The sequence below is a fragment of the Pezoporus occidentalis genome, unplaced genomic scaffold, assembly GCF_034315485.1.
Source record: "Pezoporus occidentalis ecotype Australia unplaced genomic scaffold, CSIRO_AGI_Poc_V1 ctg4, whole genome shotgun sequence".
Classification (NCBI taxonomy): domain Eukaryota; kingdom Metazoa; phylum Chordata; class Aves; order Psittaciformes; family Psittacidae; genus Pezoporus; species Pezoporus occidentalis.
Window position 1 is genome coordinate 6,159,934 of NW_026915724.1, and position 6,760 is coordinate 6,166,693.

Here is a 6,760-nt window from a genome sequence, read left to right on the forward strand (position 1 = left end):
GCTGTACTGAACATTGGTGCTTACCCTGTAGAAGGTTCTTCAGTCTAGATTGGCTCTGTGACATGCCACCAGCAGGAGATACACTGTTATCTAGTCTTGGTCATACTGGATAGTATTTGTCACCCCCAAGGTTTATCTCATCTTGATCCAGCAGGACAGGTACCATGTCAGGAGGAAGGAATGGAAATCTCTCCATAGGCTGTGGCTCTAACTTGACTTCTCATACTCGGGCTCCTTTTTAAATAAAATACTGATGACCAGGCCCATGAAGCTTTATGTCATCAAGGCAATGGACAACATTATTACATGCTCAATAGAAGTACATTATGACTGTGTTGTGTATCTCTTACTGTTTTACAATATAATATATTGGATTCTCTCCTATTTAGAAGCAGAATGACAGCTGCCTAAATTCATCCGGAGAGATGATTTATATAAAGCACAGACCAAATAAAAACCTAAACCCTAATAAAATACAAGACCCAAGAAAAAGTTTGCATTTAGCTCGCTGACGTATTTTCCTGTCCTTCTTTTTGTTTTGTGACTATTTTATATATATATATTAGATCATATATATTAGAATATATATAGAATATATATTGAATATATATTTTATATATATATATTAGAAGGACAGGAAAATGTGTCAGATTATCTGGCATGGAATCAAAAGGTAACCATGCATGCTTAGTTTGTATATTTCTGCATGCTCAAATGTGTTCATGGTCCACCTGGGTAATTTTTTACAGTAGTTGCAGTTGCCCTTTTCAGTGTTTTTATTTACAGGCTTCAGCTTGCAAATGTTTTTACCTGTGTCTCAGAGAATCTACGCTATACATTTTCCTGTATGCAGTAGGTCTGACTCTGCTTTACTCAGAATCTTTAAACTTCAGATTTCTGAGGGAGGTGAAAGTCTTTAAAGCTTCACAACCTCCATTGAACAAAGTTTACCATGTACTAATTAATTCCCTGGAAATTGCTTTTAGTAGTCTCTGCAGTGCCATCTTATTTGCCAAATATGTTGTTTATTTTTGGTGCTTTTTTTCTTTTTGACATATTTTAGTACAGAATTCCAGTCCAGGGCTTTGAGATGGACACATCCTGAGATCACAAAGTCATCACTTAACTCTCTGGCTAGTGCAACTTCAATTAAGGTAAAATTTAAGTCAGGGCACTGGATACTGCTTCTGTGCCAGGGCTTGCATTTATTACCCTGCATACCATAAACAGGACTAAAAAAAAGTCAACAGGATGAAGTACACTCAGAGTGCAATCAAGTTCAGTACAAGCCAGCAGAGGACCACACCTTGAAACAACACAGCTTTGGTGGAATACTTGGCATTAAAGGCAAAGGAAAGGGGAACTTGCTACAGCAAATCATAACCCATAGATCACTGATGCTGCAGCTACCCTGCAAGCAGTAACCATATGCTGGAACGCATGCATGCAGGAGAGAGAAGGCATTTGAATGCACAAATATTCACCCTGTTGATTCTGCTTGTTGGTTTTGCTCACAGCTTTTCAGTGGCTGTCAGCCCAAGCAACCTGAGTTAGTATCTTTTATCATTTCTGTGCTTATACAGTGGAAATGTTGACAAGCTGCAAAAGCAGCAAAAAATTGTGAGCAGAGGTCCCAGGGAGGGACACTGCAGCCAGCCAGACCAAACACACGGTCACAGACAGATGTTGTGAAACACACAGATGCAAGGAATAATGAGAAATTTGCTCTAGAGCTGTTGTATTTGCTGGTTGTTTTGAGGGTTTTTTTGCTCCCTCTCATCACCAGTTTACAGAAGCTTTTCAATGAAAACCCAGTGAAATTAGTTAAATTTCAACTAAAAGTTATAGGTGATAGGTGGAAAACTGTTAAAGGTGAAATTAAAGCCTGAAGTGTTTAATTAAACATATAGCCGATGCGTAAATTCTGCTCCCTGTGTATGGGCATAGATTTATTTGAAGGAGGAAAAGAGGGAGAGAGGGTTAAGGAACTTACTTCAGAAGTCCTTCCTCTCTTTAAACACATACAGTGTGATGCATGTTCTCCAAGACATGTGACAGGGCTGGTTCTTGCTAGCCCTTATATTGCTTCTATAACATGCCCAGACATTGAGAGGATGCCCATAAATCTGTCAGTAAATAAACCAACACTTCTGCGGATGGTTTGTTGCAGATGATTCATACTCTTACTACAGCAAGACAGCAGGATCAAAGTATTTCCCCTTCATCACTCAGTCCTTGAGTTACCCTTCCAGTTCCTGACCATGAATGTTTTTCATCATCTCTTCACACACCAAGGACTGCAGTGTCTTACAGAGCAGAATAAGCTAATTTTAAATAGAAGCTTGGGCTGTGCTTAAATTACACTTAACTGAAATTTAGGTTTTTTACACTAAGATGGTTTTGCAAATCATCTATTGTGCTGTAAAATGAAAAACAAGCTCCCTGCCATGTGCCTAGCATCAACTGTCTGCTGACACTGCTGAATTATACTATAGAGGAAGACATTTAAAGGCTATCGCTAAGATGCTGAGTCACCAGCCAACCCTGCCAGAGAGTATATTACAAACTTCTAGGTCTAGTACAGTAGAAAGAGGTTTGCCAAAGATTTGAGCAATGCTTTCAGCACCAGTAAGAAAACAGACAAGAAAGACGGATCATGAGAAATTCAGACAAAAATCAGCAAGAATTTACTGCAAAAACCAGTCCTGTTACACCTTGGGGTTTCAGTTACATTGAAAAGTTGACCTCTTCAGCACTACTATTCTAAGGCATGCCTACATTATGATTCAGAGAAGGATGGCAACTATTACTCTAGTAACAAGGGGTGTCTCTCAGGGATCGGTGTTGGAACCGGTCTTGTTCAACATCTTTGTCAGTGACACGGACAGTGGGATTGAGTGTGCCCTCAGCAAGTTTGCCGATGACACCAAGCTGTGTGGTTTGGTTGATACCCTGGAGGGAAGGAATGCCATCCAGAGGGACCTTGACAAGCTTGTGAGGTGGGCTGATGCCAACCTCATGAAGTTTAACCATGCCAAGTGCAAGGTCCTACACCTGGGTCAGAGCAATCCCAGGCACAGCTCCAGGTTGGGCAGAGAAGAGATTCAGAGCAGCCCTGCGGAGAAGGACTTGGGGGTGCTGGTTGATGAGAAAAGGAACATAAGCCGGCTTCAGTGTGTGCTCACAGCCCAGAAAGCCAACCGTATCCTGGGCTGCATCAAAAGGAGTGTGACCAGCAGGTTGAAGGAGGTGATCCTGCCCCTCTACTCTGCTCTTGTGAGACCTCACTTGGAGTGTTGTGTACAGTTCTGGTGTCCTCAACATAAAAAGGACATGGAACTGTTGGAACAAGTCCAGAGGAGGACCATGAGGATGATCAGGATACTGGAGCACCTCCCATATGAAGATAGGCTGAGAAAGTTGGGGCTGTTCAGCCTGGAGAAGAGAAGGCTGCGTGGAGACCTCATAGCAGCCTTCCAGTATCTGAAGAGGGCCTACAAGGATGGTGGGGAGGGACTCTTCATTAGGGACTGTAGTGATAGGACAAGGGGTAACAGGTTTAACCTTAAACAGGGGAAGTTTAGATTGTATATAAGGAAGAAGTTCTTTCTTGTTAGGGTGGTGAGGCACTGGAATGGGTTTGCCCAGGGTGGTTGTGAATGCTCCATCCCTGGCAGTGTTCAAGGCTGGGTTGAGCGGAGCCTTGGGTGACATGGTTTAGTGTGAGGTGTCCCTGCCCATGGCAGGGGGGTTGGAACTAGATAATCTTAAGGTCCTTTCCAACCCTAACTATTCTATGATTCTATTATACACCTTTTTTTTTTCTGTACAAAATGAACAGCCGACAAATACAGTAATGGGTTCTCAATTCAGTTCTGCTTAGCTTGAAAGATTTCTCTTATCCAGAGTAATATTCCAAAGTACTTTAAGAGAGCAGACTTCCATGACAAACTGTGAGTCCTACTGATTTGAATGTCTGCTCTGGACTTCACTGGAACCTTGCATTTGTACAGGAGTTTCCTTATATAGGAATGTTTGTTGGGTTTTTTGGGGGGGAGGTTACATAAACATAAATAATACAGTGAGAAATAATATTTTTTTAAATTGCATTTCTCTCTATTTAATAAATGGTAACATAATTCTTCCCAAATGCCTGCCCACCCAGAAGTATGTGATAATCTTGAAGAATTAAATAGTTGAACATTTTGGGTTTAGTTTTTTGTTTTTGTTTTTTTGTTTTTTTTTTGTTTGTTTGTTTGTTTTTGTTTTTTGTTTTTTTTTTTTTTAGAGTAGGGTTATTTTGGTTTAGCTGGTGTGTACTTTGAGGAGAAAGACAAGAGGGTAGAGCAAGCCATCTGGCACCCTATAATGAACTGTCCCCATTATTGCCTTGATTTCCCAAAACCTCTGCATTAATACTTTTAAATATGTGAATTCTTAGAAACAATTAAACATTCCATGATGGCCTTTTTGCACAAGCTTAAGCAAGTTAACTAGAACTTAATTTATAGAGATGCTGACTACCCGCTGCCCTCAGTGACTGAAATTAAGCTCAACACCTGTGAAAGTTTAACGCTTAATCTTGATCCTAGCTAGCTTAAATGTGTGTGTGTGAAATACAAGGTCCTTCTATTTACCTGTATCCTTCAGAGAAAGAACATACAACTACTACTGTAGGGTTGAAACTCAAAAATCTTTTCTGATTTTGATAATATCCTGTAAAAGAAAGGAGCACAGGCACATATATATTTTGCAGTCAATCTATACTGTAGAATCTAGTGTAGGCAAAGATAGTTGCTTACACAACTCTTGAACACTTGCCACAGAAGACCTGTTGAAGTATGATGTGGGTTTTACACAGACGTAAAGCTTCTGCTGAAGGAGGGCAAATTCCAGCTATCTGGAAAAAGTCTGTTTGTCACCAGAATACACCAAAAAGGAACATCTAAGAGAGACTGCCACAATTTCTAGTCTTCGTTGCAGCAATAATCATCATGGTCCAAGGATACAAACAGAGCAAAGTTTGCATACAGGAATGTTTTATTTAGACAGAGCTTTCAGGCACTTGAGCTCTTTTCCAGCTGTAATTAAACAAAACAAAAACTTTACCTACAAGCCTCATCTTGCAACAGGTCTTAACTGCTCTGGTAAAGGCTCAAGTATTCAACATGTTGGCTCCTCTGTATGAAGCCTTGATGATATCATAGAATCATAGAATAGTTAGGGTTGGAAAGGACCTTAAGATCATCTAGTTCCAACTCCCCTGCCATGGGCAGGGACACCTCACACTAAACCATCTCACCCAAGGATCTGTCCAACCTGGTCTTGAACACTGCCAGGAATGGAGCATTCACAACCTCCCTGGGCAACTCATTCCAGTGCCTCACCACCCTAACAGGAAAGAATTTCCTCCTTATATCCAATCTAAACTTCCCCTCTTTAAGTTTTAGCCCGTTACCCCTTGTCCTATCACTACAGTCCCTAATGAAGAGTCCCTCCCCAGCACCCCTAAAGGCCGCTTTCAGATACTGGAAAGCTGCTATGAGGTCTCCACGCAGCCTTCTCTTCTCCAGGCTGAACAGCCCCAACTTCCTCAGCCTGTCTTCATACGGGAGGTGCTCCAGTCCCCTGATCATCCTCGTGGCCCTTTTCTGGACTTGTTCCAACAGTTCCATGTCCTTTTTATGTTGAGGACACCAGAACTGTACACAATACTCCAGGTGAGGTCTCACAAGAGCAGAGTAGAGGGGCAGGATCACCTCCTTCGACCTGCTGATCACACTCCTTTTGATACAGCTCAGGATACATTTGGCTTTCTGGGCTGCAAGCGCACACTGCCTTGCTCATGTTCCTTTTCTCATCAACCAGCACCCCCAAGTTTTTCTTCATGTCAGAGACAGGAGCTCTCCTTAGTGTTACTACTATAGGATCACTTGCAGAATTTTTAATAGAAACTTTACAGATATTTTTGTAACTCAGTCTTGAGAAAAATCACTGAAACCACCTTTAAAACTAATTATGGTCAAATTTGAAGCCAAAATCACAATCCGAATTTTGTAGAAAAGCTATTTAAAACCTGTGAGTTGCTCAGCTGAAAGGTGAAATAAAAAGTTATCTGTATTTTCTCACCCTTTTTGTTTTCACAGTAAGTTGTTACAATACTGAGATGGCAAAACTAAGTGCTCAAAAGTTAGGAAGTGGTGTTTAAAAGCACTGTCTGACCTTGCTGCGGTATCCCTTTGTGTTTGTCCTGCCACCTGTGGCTGGGTTACATGTTTGCGTGCCATTTTTCCCACTGAAGCTCTGTTCAGAAAGGTTTAGCACAACTTGCTGTTTGCTGCCCTCTCCACGTTCTGTTCTCTTTTGTGTCTTCTTACATTTCCAGCTTGCTTTTTTTTCTTGATATAGGGCAGGTCTATACTTCCTCACACCTCCCTAATATCCACCTCTACATACCCTTGACAGCTATACCCATTGGTTTCCCAGTTCTTGTCCTTTGCTGCAACACTTTGTCCCTCTAAGCCTGTATTTCCTGTTCAGTCAGTCACTTGAGTTCCTGCTTTAATCTCTTTCTTTGGTAAGATTATTCCTACTCCTCCCACTTTTACTATCTGCATTTACTTAGGCAGATCTTTTTTGACATCTGTAATACTGAATGGGATACCCGCAGACATTTCAGCAGTTTGTAAGAGTCCAGGACATTACTAGATACAACCAAAATACCAACTGAAAAGTATTAAGTAAGATAAAAGTAAGAAAA

General features: G+C 41.2%; 1 long non-coding RNA gene across 1 annotated transcript; it reads left to right on the plus strand.

Annotated features, from left to right (window-relative positions):
• The first annotated feature begins 4,477 nt into the window (after positions 1-4,477).
• On the plus strand, positions 4,478-6,146 carry LOC134171261 (uncharacterized). Its single transcript, XR_009967563.1, has 2 exons — positions 4,478-5,219; positions 5,895-6,146. It is a non-coding gene; the product is annotated as an uncharacterized LOC134171261 (long non-coding RNA).
• Positions 6,147-6,760: the final 614 nt, after the last annotated feature.